This window comes from Leptopilina boulardi, unplaced genomic scaffold (assembly GCF_019393585.1).
Source record: "Leptopilina boulardi isolate dan_hultmark-lab unplaced genomic scaffold, ZJU_Lbou_2.1 LbouV2_266, whole genome shotgun sequence".
In the NCBI taxonomy this organism is placed as follows: Eukaryota; Metazoa; Arthropoda; class Insecta; order Hymenoptera; family Figitidae; genus Leptopilina; species Leptopilina boulardi.
The window spans coordinates 548,370-563,362 of NW_026137825.1; the positions used below are offsets into that span (position 1 = coordinate 548,370).

Here is a 14,993-nt window from a genome sequence, read left to right on the forward strand (position 1 = left end):
CCTAAAAACCCCCGAGTAACAAATTTCAAGTGAATTCAATGGATTTTTAATTTTTGTCTTCCGACATATTGGATCCGCCATTTTGAATTTTCAAAATTTGCAGACTTATAATTCGTGACCTTGAAAAATTCCAAGAATCCAGTTTCAAGTAAAGTAAAAGAATTAACAATGGTATTATAAAAAGAACTTGTCAGATTTTTGTGAAACTTGTTACTCGGGGGTTTTCGGGGTCGCTGATTACGAATATAATGTCGGATTTTAAAAAAACAAAATGGCGAATCCAATATGGCGGTCAAAAAACTTTAAATTCGTCGGTTTCGCTTGAAACTTGTTACTCGGGGGTTTTCGAGGTTGCTCATTACGAATATGTTGTCGGATTTTTAAAATACAAAATGGCGGATCCAATATGGCGGTCAAACAAATTTAAAATCTGTCAGATTCGCTTGAAACTTGTTACTCGGGGGTTTTCGGGGTCGCTGATTACGAATTTGGCATCAGATTTTGAAAAAACAAAATGGCGGATCCAATATGGCGGTCAAAAAACTTTAAATTCGTCTGTTTCGCTTGAAACTTGTTACTCGGGGGTTTTCGAGGTTGCTCATTACGAATATATTGTCGGATTTTTTAAATACAAAATGGCGGATCCAATATGGCGGTCGAACAAATTTAAAATCTGTCAAATTCGCTTGAAACTTGTTACTCGGGGGTTTTCGGGGTCGGTAATTACAAATATAATGTCAAATTTTCAAAATTCAAAATGGCGGATCCAATATGGCGGATGAAAAAATTGAATATCCACAGGATTCTTTTGAAATATGTTACTTGGGGGTTTTCAGGCTCGCTGATTACGAATATGATGTCGGATTTGAAAAATACAAAATGCCGGTTTAAATATGGCGAGCAAAAATTAAAAATTAGTCGTTTTTGATTGAAAACTCGTTACTTGGGGGGGGGGTTTCCGATAAATAAGTAAAAAATACTTTAAAAAATAAATAAAAAAAATTTTACAAAATAAAAAATGTTTTTTTGCAAAAAAATAATTTTTCTATTTCTTTTTTATAAATATTTAAATCATTTGCAAGTTTTTTTTCTGCTCGGAATGACATTTTTAATTTCGATATTTGAAGAAATTTAAAAAAAAAAAAAAAAAAGAAAAGAAAGAATTCATTCAAAGTAGAATCCTTGGAAAATAGAAAAAGCTTTCAAGTCTGTGAATTATTTGCTGATTTGAATCGTTTTCAAATTTCGATACTTAAATATTCAATTGCTTTTTACACTTGGAAAATTCTTGATTAAAAATCCATTTAAGATTTTCTCTCACACTGAATATCCAATAAACTCGGAAAAGTAATTTCAATTTATACATATATATACATAATATATAAAAATTAAATTTTATATCGTTTTATTATTTTTATTTTTATTATTATTTGATATAAATTTTCACTAAAAAAAAAAAAAACCTTTTGAAAAACTCGTCAATTTTGATTATTGTTATTTTTTTTAAAAAAATTTTTAATTAAAAAAAGATTTCAAATTTTTTTTTTTTTTTTATTTATTTATTTTTGCATTTTTATTCTCCCAAGGAGCTTTAGGCAGTAATTAAAAACGTTTTTAGCACATGTTTTGTACGAGAGATATTGTATAAAAACCTTTTTTTTTTCTTTCTTTTTTTTTTTGTTTTCTATAAAAGTTTAACGTTGAATAGAAAAAAAAACGCAGCTTGGAATTGAATTGAGTTGATAAAATAAAAGGAAATTGAATTTAAAAGAGAGGCGGGACTCGATTGAAAATTTTTCAATCGCGAGTATTTCTTTCTCAACATATATGTGCCATTCCAGGAGTTTTTTAGCACTTTTCGGAGTAACCTTTCCAAATTAAATGAAACATTTTTTTATTAATATTTATTAATATAAAGGTCCAAAAAAATCACTTTTTAAGTAAAAACAATTGTTTATTTAAAAAATACAACAATAAATAATGCAAAAAATTCACTTTTTTCCTGCAACTCCAAATAAATTGGTTTAAAGATCAAAATTTTCCTTATCTTTCAAACTTTAATACCGCACAAGAAACATTGAGTCCGAGAAAATATTCAACTCACAATTTTTTAAACAATGTTTGTTTACTTTTTTGTATTTTATTTACTGTGAAACGTCTGCTAAAGCTGCGCGCGACGTTTGGAAGTTGTCGCTTTCCTTATTGAGCAGAAGCTCATTACACTAGCGTAGTAAAAAACATGTTGTGTGAAAAGTGAGGTTTTTCATCCTTCAAAAATGCTTTTTATGATTTTTTACTGCAAAGTAGATAATTAAAAACCATTCAATGTGATAACCAGAAATTTTTACGTTTCGTTTAATGACAACATAACCTCACTTTTCACACAACATGTTTTTTACTACGCTAGTGTAATGAGCTTCTGCTCAATAAGGAAAGCGACAACTTCCAAACGTCGCGCGCAGCTTTAGCAGACGTTTCACAGTAAATAAAATACAAAAAAGTAAACAAACATTGTTTAAAAAATTGTGAGTTGAATATTTTCTCGGACTCAATGTTTCTTGTGCGGTATTAAAGCTTGAAAGATAAGGAAAATTTTGATCTTTAAACCAATTTATTTGGAGTTGCAGGAAAAAAGTGAATTTTTTGCATTATTTATTGTTGTATTTTTTAAATAAACAATTGTTTTTACTTAAAAAGTGATTTTTTTGGACCTTTATATTAATAAATATTAATAAAAAAATGTTTCATTTAATTTGGAAAGGTTACTCCGAAAAGTGCTAAAAAACTCCTGGAATGGCACATATATATATATATATTATATTATTATCAGATACAAACTTGTAAATTGTCTTGTAAAAGATTCTAAAGTACATTTATGATAATATAATAACAATAATAATAATAGTAATAATAATAAAAATAATTTCCTTGACCCAACCCAAAATTGCCTCTTGAGAGTGTAAAAGTTAAATTTACAGCAAAACTTTTCGAGGAGTTGAAAAGTCTCGAAACTTTTGGTTCTAAACTTTGAATTGAACAAACTTTCCTTGAAAATTCCTCCCCCTCCACTCTTTTCTCTTTCTCTCGACAAATTTCTCTTTTGTAAATTCACGAAAATGGATAATGAACAAAAAATTGATCGATTTAAATTTTGTTTTTTTTCTCTTAGTAAAAATTGAATTTAAAAATTAACGAAAATTTTAATTTTCTTTAATTTTATTATTTGTAACTATTTTTATCAGAATTTTTTTTATTTTATGAGAAAGCAAAAAAAATTTAATTATGGAAAATATTTTAATTTAATTGAAAATTAAATTTTTTTTTTTGGTTACAATTTTTAAAATAAATTGTGCGTCAATTTTTTTTTTACCTCTCTCAACAAATATAAATAATTAGTGTTACAAATGATTTTTACGGGACATATTCTCGGTATTTGTTCTTCGTAGAACAAATACAAATTTAAATCCCTTCGTTATTTTTGTCACTTGGGTGCGCTTTCAATTTCTTTTTTTTTTTTTTAACGCTAGTTCGTCCACTCGGCTTTATTTAATTTACGAGGAGTGGTAAACCATGTCGTAAAAAGCATTTTTCCCGATAAATCGAGCTGAAAGTTGCCCATTTATATAAAGTCCATGTCATTTTTTTTTATTTTTTATTTTTATTTTCTTTGATTAATAGGAAAATCCCTCGAAACAATTTCATTTATGAATTATTTTAATCCTAGATAAATAACTATATATAAACTTTTTACTCGTCAGAGAATTTAAATTTAGTCCAATTTTAATGAAGCATAATTGTCATTTAAAAAAAAAAAATTTTAAATGCTTCAAATTTTTTTTTTTAAATTGTTGAATTTCCAATTAAACGAATTTTATTTTTTCAAATTTTTATTTACACGTATTTTTATTTTAGAGAAATTTTTAAAATTACAAATTTTTCTTTGACCGCAATTTCAATTGACCAAACAAACACATAACCTACAAAAAGATTTCGGCGCGATTTTTAAAATTTGATCAATCAAAAATTATCAAGAAAATTAGTCGAATTTTGAAAATCGCGCCGAAATCTTTTTGTAAGTTATATTAGGTGATTTTAAATTTTGGACAAATAAAAATTCAACGTTTTAAAAATTCTAGTTAATAAAAATTTAGACAATAATAATAATAACAATTTAAATTCGAATTTTTGTTTAGCACAATTTTTACTTCGATGAATTTTTATTTACATGAATTTTTCTATTTGGTAGAATTTTCAAAACGCCGAATTTTCATTTGACCGAACAAACATAACCTGCAAAAAAAAGATTTGGACCGAATTTTAAAAATCCCGCCCAAATCTTTTTTTTGCAGGTTATGTTTGTTCGGTCAAATGAAAATTCGGCGTTTTGAAAATTCTACCAAATAGAAAAATTCATGTAAATAAAAATTCATCGAAGTAAAAATTGTGCTAAACAAAAATTCGAATTTAAATTGTTATTATTATTATTGTCTAAATTTTTATTAACTAGAATTTTTAAAACGTTGAATTTTTATTTGTCCAAAATTTAAAATCACCTAATATAACTTACAAAAAGATTTCGGCGCGATTTTCAAAATTCGACTAATTTTCTTGATAATTTTTGATTGATCAAATTTTAAAAATCGCGCCGAAATCTTTTTGTAGGTTATGTTTGTTTGGTCATTTGAAATTTCGGTCAAAGAAAAATTTGTCGTTTTAAAAATTTCTCTAAAATAAAAATTTGTGTAAATAAAAATTTGAAAAAATAAAATTCGTTAATTTGGATATTCAACAATTTAAAAAAAAAATTTGAAGCATCTTTTTTTTTGCAGGTTATATTTCTTTGGTCATTTGAAATTTCGGTCAAATAAAAATTCAATTTTATTATTTTAGCCCTTATTTCTCAGTAAAAAAAAAAAATTACCAAATTATTTCTAATATTTTTCAGTTGAAAAATTCTTGTTTTTTTTATCATAAATAGTGAAAATAAACGAATTTTTGTTTAGCACAATTTTTACTTCGACGAATTTTTATTTACATGAATTTTCTACTTGGTAGAATTTTCAAAACGAATTTTTCAACTGAAAAATATTAGAAATAATTTGTTAATTTTTTTTTACTGAAAAATAAGGGCTAAAATAATAAAATTGAATTTTTACTTGACCGAAATTTCACAAATGACCGAAGAAACATAACCTGCAAAAAAAAAAGATTTTGGCGCGATTTTTAAATTCCGACCAATCAGAATTTATTGAGAAAATTTTTATTGTCCCGAATTTTAAAAATCCCGCCCAACTCTATTTTTTTGCAGGTTATGTTTGTTCGGTCAAATGAAAATTCGGCGTTTTGAAAATTCTACCAAATAGAAAATTCATGTAAATAAAAATTCATCGTAGTAAAAATTGTGCTAAACAAAAATTCGAATTTAAATTGTTATTATTATTATTATTGTCTAAATTTTTATTTACTATAATTTTTAAAACGCCGAATTTTCATTTGACCGAACAAACATAACCTGCAAAAAAAAAGTTTTGGGCGGGATTTTTAAAATTCGGTCCAATAAAAATTTTCTCAATAAATTCTAATTGGTCGAAATTTAAAAATCGCGCCAAAATCTTTTTTTTTGCAGGTTATGTTTCTTCAGTCATTTGAAATTTCGGTCGAAAATAAAAATTCAATTTTATTATTTTAGTCCTTATTTCTCAGTAAAAAAAAAAAAATTAACAAATTATTTCTAATATTTTTCAGTTAAAAAAATTCTTTTTTTTTTTTGTCATAAATAGTGAAAATAAACGAAGATGATATGATATAATAATAATAATAATAAAAATGGGGGGGGAATCGAAATTGAGTCCTTTGGGGAAAATAAACTCTTTTCTTTTTCAAAGACATTCGTAGTCTTTGATGAAAACATTTTGTTTAACGATAATTGAAGTTTCTCTCTCTTCCTCTCGTTGAAGAGAAAAATATTCTAAAGAATAAAGAAGATACTTAAAGCAACATTTGAAACTCGCCACGGGAAATTTATGTCGTCTTTCTCTTCTTCTCTCTCTCTCTCTCTCTCTCGTATCTAACGTTTTTAATCAGGAAGAGTCGCCTATTTTTTTTTTTTTTTTTTTATGATGAGAGTCGTCGAGAAAAGAGGAATTTTCATATATGCAGAAAATTCAGGTTGAAATAAGAGAGAAAACGAGTATTTTTCTCGCTTCAAGTCAAATGAAACTTCATTTAGAATTTGTCGTCGCTATTGAAGAATCTTCTTCTACTTCTATTTTTTTTTCACCCGAGAACTCTATAGTAGTTTTTTTTTACCTTTCTGCCTGGACGAGGATTTTTTTTTTTTTTTTTTAATAATATATATTGTACTTTTCCTCGATCTATCTCGTTAATTTGCATATGGAAAGTATTTTTTTTATATATATGATATATACACGTTAGAGGCGAGAAATTTTTTTCTTTTTTTTTTGAACTCATTACGATGCTCTCGGGGGGACAATTTTACTGCTTCAAAGCGATGAGCATTAAGTAATCTATTAGCACCAAACGAGTTCTGTTTACTCCGAAAAGTTTTGAAATCGATTTGAAAAGAGTGCAGGTAAAAAAGCCTTCTGACTGATGGGACAAAAAAAGAGGTTTTTTTTCCCCTCTATCAAATCCTTTGAATATGTGAATTGTTGACTTGTTAAACTAATTTCAAAAAATTGGGTTTTTTTTTTTTTTTTTAATAGTTTTTTACTTTTTTTTTGACAAAATTTTTAGCAGAATTTTTATTTTACAGTCATTTTTTTTACATGACTTTTTATTTTGAAAAGAATTTTAATTTTAACTAATTTTTCATTTTGGTAGAATTTTCAAAACGCCAAATTTTCATTTGACCGAAATTTCAATTCACCGAACAAACATAACCTGCAAAAAAAAGATTTAGGCGGGATTTTTAAAATTCGACCAATAACAAATTTTTCTAAAATTCTTGATTGGTTGAAATTTAAAAATCGCGCCAAAAGCCTTTTTGTATAGGTTATGTTTGTTCTATTTGCAATTTCGGTGAAATGAAAATTTGGCGTTTTTGAAATTCTAACAAATAACAATTTGTGTGCAAATAAATAAAATAAAAAATTTTCATCTAAAGAAAATGACTGTAAAATAAAAATTCAGTAGCTAAAAAATTTTGTTATGTAAAAATTCGTGTAAAAAATGGAAATTCTTTAAAATGCTAATTCAAAAAATGAAAATTCGTCCAAAATACGTTAATATTATTTCGAATAAAAATTTTGAAAATAAAAATTCTAATTAATGATTTCTATGGAATAATCATGCGGCCTTAAAATTTATTTATAAAGTCGCAAGTGAGACGCAAAAAGTTTATATAGTTTTATTCGCAAGTCGCATTTCAATGATGAAACAATTTGAGAAATTTTATTCCCCAAAGCGCTCGCGTGGTGCTATTGCAACTCAAGCTTTATAAAGTTAAGCTTGACCGAAGACTGCAAATTTAATTGAGTCAGTCGAGCGTCGAGTGGCGAAATTTAAGCCAAGCTTAGCATTTAAGCTTTGGATTGAAAAGCTCGGCCCTTAATGAAACATTTTCAACGAATAAATTCCTTTAATTATTATTATATACATAGTATATACTTTTAATTTTCAAAACTATGTGAAACATATTTTCATTAATTTTAGACAACAAGTTTTTGAAATCGAAAATTTTAATCTAATTTTTATTAATTAAAATTAGAATAAAAATTTATCAAATTAGAACACTAGTAAAAAAAAAATTTTTTATTTGATTTAAATAATCGATTACTTGACTTATTATTCAATTTAAATCAAATAATTTTTAAAACCGTTGAACTGTATTTGAGCCAATAATTTTTGTATTTAAAACAAATATATGAAATAAAAATTATTTGTTTCAAGTAAATATTTGATAATAATAAAATGCTTGGTCTGTCCTTCTGTCCTAACTTGAAGTTGGCCTTTTCTGATTTCACGTGTTTTTTTGAATAGTAATCTTATGACGTGTCAAATTTTGACAATTTTTTTTTCTCATTTTTGCCAAAGTTGTATAATTGTGTTTCCAAATTTCGGAATAAGTTTCTTTAAAATTCCAAATTCGAAAATTCAATTCACGAAGCTGAAGTACACAACGTTTATCAACGAAATTTTTTTTAAACTTGTATATTGATTCAAAAATTGTATACAAATACAAAAAATTTATGATGAGAAAAAAGATGCGCCAGGAAATTTCGTACAAGATAGTAATTTGAAAAAAATTTATTTTTAAAAATTAATTTTTAAGGTACCAGGGGCCAACGAATACCTATTAAATATTAATTATAAAATAAACAGGCCTCGAATCAACTTAAAGACACAAAAAAGTAGTTTTAGTCGATTTATATTCCAAAAAAAAGTGGATTTGTTTTTTATTTTAACAAAAATATTTTACAGATTTTTAAATAAAAAATTTTTTTTTTTAATAATAATCCTTTTCGAAGGGTTAAAGTTGAAATTTTTAGAAATAATTAAATTTCAAAAGATATTGTTAATTTTCAAACAATTATTAAATTTTACAGAACTAAAAATAATTTATCAAACAATTTTTGGAAAATATTTTTTAAATTTAATTGAATTTTCCAAAGATTTAAAATTGAGATTTTTGAAATTAATTGAAACTTTAAGTGATTTTTGTAATTAAAATTTTAGATGATTTCACTAAAAATTTATTAGAAAATGCGGACAAAATACAATAATTTGAAAATCATTTTTAATTGAAAAATGGTTTCAGATAGTTGAAATTTCAAAGAATATTATTAAAATAGTTAAAAATAATTGAATTTCCTTAGAGTTATAATTGAAATTATTAAATTTCAAAAAAAAAAAATTTTCGATGGAAAATTTTAGAAATAATTAAATTTTAGATGCTTTTAAATTCAAATTATTGAAAATTCAATTAATTTTGAATTCAAATTTTTGAGAATAATGAAATTTTATTTGATTTTAAATTTGGAAAACAATTGAATTTCAGTTCATTTTGAATTCAAAATTTTGGGAAATAATTGAATTGTAATTGGAATTTTTTAAAATAATTGAATTTTATTTGATTTTAAATTAAAAATTTGAAAAATAATTAAATTTTTAAAGATTTTGAATTGAAAATTTGGAAAATAATTAAATTTAAAAAGATTTTGAATTGAAAATTTGGGAAATAATTGAATTTTAATTGATTTTGAATTGAAATTTTTGAAAATAATTTAATTTTATTTGATTTGAAATTGAAAATTTGGAAAATAATTGAATTTTAAAAGATTTTGAATTAAAAATTTTGAAAATAATTAAATTTTATATTTAATTTTGTATTGAAATTTTTAAAAATAATTGAATTTTAATTGATTTTGAATTAAAAATTCTTGAAAATAATTTAATTTTATTTGATTTTGAATTGAAATTTTGGATAATAATTTTATTTTATTTGATTTTTGATTGAAAATTTGGAAAATAATTGAATTTGAAAGATTTTAAATTGAAAATTTTAAAAATAATTGAATTATACTTGAAATTTTTGGTAATAATTGAATTTAAGTTCATTTTTGATTGAAAATTTGGATAATTAATTTTGAATAGAAATTTTAGAAAATAATTGAATTTTATTTCATTTTAAATTTAAAACTTGGTAAATAATTAAATTTTACGGCGTCAAATTTTAAATTATCAAATTTTTATTTAGTAAAATTATATAAAGCCGATTTTCTAGTACATCGAATTTCAAATTAATACAATTTCAATTTAACGGAATTTATGTCAAGAAAAATTGAATTTCAAATAATTGAAGAATTTATTAGAAATTACAGACAAAAAGTGTACTTAAAAATCTTTTTAATTGCAAAATGCTTTCAGATAATTGAATTTTCAAAGAATATTATAAAAATCATTAAAAATAATTGAAGCTTTTTAATTGAAATTTTTGGCAATAATTGAATTTCAAAAGATTGTGTTAAATTTCAGACAATAATTATTACAATAAGAGAAATTTCTAATTATTTCTGTTGATGAATGAATATATTAGAAATTACATAAAAAAAAATTGAATTTCAAAAGTTTTTAATTGAAAAATAGTTTCAGATAATTAAATTTCCAAAGAATATTATAAAAATCATTAAAAATAATTGAATTTCCTTAGAGTTATAATTGAAATTATTAAATTTCAAAAAAAAAATTTTCGATAGAAAATTTTAGAAATAATTAAATTTTAGATGCTTTTAAATTCAAATTATTGAAAATTCAATTAATTATGAATTCAAATTTTTGAGAATATTGAAATTTTATTCAATTTTAAATTTGGAAAATAATTGAATTTCAGTTCATTTTGAATTGAAAATTTTGGGAAATAATTGAATTTTAATTGAAATTTTGGATAATAATTTAATTTAAGTTCATTTTTGATTGAAAATTTGAATAATTAATTTTGAATATAGAAATTTTAGAAAATAATTGAATTTTATTTCATTTTAAATTGAAAACTTGGTAAATAATTAAATTTTAAATTATGAAAATTTTGGATAATTATTGGATTTTTAATTGATTTTGAATTAAAATTTCGGGTAATAATTGAATTTTAGTTTATTTTGAATTGAAATTTTTAAAAAATAATTCAATTTTATTGTGATATATTTTTTTTTTAAATTCTAAACAATTGTTAAATTTCATAAAAATTTTAATTGAAAAATAATTTTGATATAATTGAATTTGTGATGTATTTCATTAAAATTATTAAAAATAATTAATTTAGTGAAGAATCATTTTAGTTCAAAATTTGTTAAATAATTGAATTGAAGAAGATCTGAAGAAGATCAACATTTTATACTAAAAACAGGTATTTTATTTACATTTTTTTTGAAATGTAAAAAAAAAATGTCGCATTTTATTAAAATAAGTCGATAAAAGTCGTATTTTTGAAAAAAAAGTCGGAAAAAGTCGTATAATCCGAGGCCTGTAAACATATAATTTTCATTATTATCATTTAATATGTAATAATATTCTAATAAATTAAATTATTATTGATAATATTAATCTTTAATTTCTTTATAACAAACAATTAAATACTCAATTTGGCGCGCGTTTAATTTTGCTAGTTTGATAATAATCAAGTAAGCGATTATTTAAATCAAATAAATTTTTTTTACTGTATAAAAAGAATGAAAAAAATGGCTAAATTTAAAACTAATTTAATTAACGAAATATTTTATAAAAAAAACATATTTCTTTTTCGCAAAAAAAAAAAAATAAATTGGAAAAAAAATAATTTTATCTATTCATAAATATTATATATTTGACGAGCATTCGGGAATTTAATTAGTGAAGAATATAGATATACACGAAATATTGACACGATTATTGGAAAACTTTTGTCCCCTCGATGAAATAAGTTTATATATATATATATATATATATAGATGTTAAAAATATATATCAAGAACGCGAGTGACGTTTCCTTAATAAAAAATCCGGCGCAATTTCCTCTATAGTGCAAAAAAGGATACCTGTCACCGGAAAAATTCAGAGTTTGTTTGCTCTCATTTTCAATAACTATAACTTAGAAAAATTTTGAAAAAAATATTTTTTTCAAAAAAGGACCTCTTAAATTCGGTTAAATATATATTTTTTTTTCATTTTTTATATAACCGAAAATTCACTTCACAGAATTTTTATTTGCTCAAATTTTCATTTAACATATATTGGGAATTTTAAAGAATTTTTATTGGGTAGAATTTCATTGCATAGAATTTTCATTTGTTCGAATTATTATTTAATATAATTTCCCATATAACCAATTTTTCATACTACAGAATTTTTAAATTAACCAAAAAATCATTTAACAGAATTTCTAATTAATAGAATTTTCATTTGTCCGAAATTGCAAATGTCCGAACAATCGATTTTGGCGCGTTTTTTAAAATCAACTAATAACAATTTTATGGATAACTTTTGTTTGGTTGATTTTAAAAATCGCGCCAAAATCGATTGTTTGTTCGGAAATTTGGAATTTCGGACTAATGAAAATTCTATCAATTAGAAATTCTGTTAAATGATTTTTAGGTTAAGTTAAAAATTCTGTAGTATGAAAAATCGGTTGTTTAAATTTATTTTTTGAAAATAAATATAATTTCGATGCCGAAAGTAATAATGAACATTTTTATTTACAAAAAAAAAAAGATATATACATTTATTTTAAACTTTCTGCTCTAAATTATTATGAGTGTAAATTGTATTTAATAAAAATTTAATGAGAGATTTGGAAATAAAAACAAAGTTTAACTTGAAACTGTTTGCTTTTTCTAAATAAAATTAAAATATTTTTGTAAAAGAATATATATAGTATATATTTTCTTTCGCAATTATTAAAAATGTAGAGCTAAATATTAAAAACAAGATTTGGCATTGCTTTTGAATTTTATGTTTTCGACATTTAGATATTATACCTATCCTCTATATACGAAAGTTGAATTTCTTGAAAAGTTAAAATGTTCAATATCATGTTCCTTTGTCAGAAGCTTTCGCGGAAAAAGTTTTTCTCTTTGAAAGTTGTCGATTTTTTTTTTTTTTTTTTTTTTATTTTTCTATCCCGATGATAGGTGGAGAAATTTTTTTCTCCTTCTTTCTCTTTCTCAATCCACGCTACAGTTTTTCTCGTTGTTTTTTTTTCTAAAATGTACTTTTTTCTCCGTTTTTTATGTTAAAAAGTTTTATTAAAGTTTTGTGTTTGAGTTGGAACAAACTTTTGGAAAAGAATTTTTAATTTAGAGTAATTCCGATAAAGTTGGGACACGACATTTCTGTTTTATACAGCGAGTGAGAGAGAGAGAGAGAATCTTCCGATAATATTTCCGGCTTTGATTGAAAGGATTTCTCTAATGAATCTTTATATATGTATGCAATTGAATTTTAGTTCACGATTATTTCGATCCTTTTTGGTGGAATAGAATAAAAAAAAAAAGAAAAAAGAAAATTGATTGTAGAAAGATTTTAAAATTTATTTTTATTACAATTGATAGATAAAATAATTTTTAGAAAAATATTCTTTTCAAGCAAATTCAAACCCCAAAAATTCCTGAGTAACAAATTGCAAGTAAATCTAAGTGATTTTTAATTTTTCGTTCGCCATATTGGATCCGCCATTTTGTATTTTGAAAATCTAATGCCAGATTCGTAATGAGCGACCCCAAAAACCCCCGAGTAACAAGTTTCAAGCGAATCTGATTGATTTTAAATTTTGTCGACCGCCATATTGGATCCTCCATTTTATATTTTGAAAATTTGATGCCAAATTCGTAATCAGCAACCTCGAAAACCCCCCAAATAACAAATTTCAAGCGAATCTAAGTGATTTTTAATTTTTAGTTCGCCATATTGGATCCGCCATTTTGTATTTTTAAAATCTAATGCCAGATTCGTGATCAGCGACCCCGAAAACCCCCGAGAAACAAGTTTCAAGCGAATCTGATTGATTTTAAATTTTGTCGACCGCCATATTGGATCCTCCATTTTGTATTTTGAAAATCTAGTATCAGATTCGTAATCAGAGACCCCGAAAACCCCCGAGAAAAAAGTTTCAAGCGAATCTGATTGATTTTGAATTTTGTCGACCGCCATATTGGATCCGCCATTTTGTATTTTGAAAATCCGACATCATATTTGTAATCAGCGACCTTGAAAACCCCCAGTAACAAGTTTAATGAAAACTTAACAATTTTTCTTTTAAATATTTTCGTCAATTTTTCGTCTTGGCTGGAAATTTTTTTTTGGAATTTTTTCAAGGTCACGAATTATGAATCTGATGTTAGATTTCGAAAATTCAAAATGGCGTTTTCAAAATGGCGGAAAAATATAACAACGAATTGAATTTACTTGAAACTTGTTACTTGGGGGTTTTCGGGATCGCTTATTGCGAATCTGGCATTAAATTTTGAAAAAAAAATGGCGGATCCAAAATGGCGGGTGAAATTTAAAAAATTGTTCAGATTCGCTTGAAACTTTTTACTCGTGGGTTTTTGGGGTCGCTGATTACATATCTGTTATCCGATTTTAAAAATACAAAATGGCGGATCCTATATGGCGAAATAAAAATTAAGAATTCGTCAGATTCGTTCGAAACTTGTCACTTGGGGGTTTTTGAGGTCGCTGATTACGAATTTGGCATCGGATTTTGAAAATACACAATGGCGGATCCAATATGCGGTCGAAAAAATTTCAAATTCGTCAAATTCCCTTGAAACTTGTTACTCGGAGGTTTTCGGGATTGCTTATTGCGAATCTGGCATTAAATTTTGAAAAAACAAAATGGCGGATCCAATATGGCTGTCGAAAAAAATTTAAAATTCGTCTATTTCGCTTGAAACTTGTTACTCGGAGGATTTCGGGATTGCTTATTGCGAATCTGGCATTAAATTTTGAAAAAACAAAATGGCGGATCCAATATGGCTGTCGAAAAAATTTAAAATTCGTCTATTTCGCTTGAAACTTGTTACTCGGGGGTTTTTGAGGTCGCTAATTACGAATTTGGCATCAGATTTTAAAAATACAAAATGGCGGATCCAATATGGCGAAATAAAAATTAAAAATTCGCCAGATTCGTTCGAAACTTGTCACTCGGGGGTTTTTGAGGTCGCTAATTACGAATTTGGCATCGGATTTTGAAAATACAAAATGGCGGATCCAATATGCAATCGAAAAAATTTCAAATTCGTCAAATTCGCTTGAAACTTATTACTCGGGGGTTTTCGGACACGCTGATCACGAATCTGACCTCAGATTTTAAATATTCAAAAGTTTATTTAATTCTTAGAATAAAATTACCAAATTAAATGATTCTTGACCCAAAATTAAAAACCCTTTCTTCAATATATTTACATATATCCAATGACATCAATAACAAAAAAAACATACAAGTTTTACAAGTCTCAACAATAAAAATTAAACTACAATTTCATTTCTTTTTCTCTCCA

General features: G+C 24.7%; 1 protein-coding gene across 2 annotated transcripts in view; it reads left to right on the top strand.

Moving 5' to 3' along the window:
- LOC127281425 (tyrosine-protein kinase Btk29A) overlaps positions 1-14,993 on the top strand; it is an 84,017-nt gene that overhangs the window by 18,929 nt on the left and 50,095 nt on the right. The gene's annotated exons all lie outside the window — the stretch shown is intronic.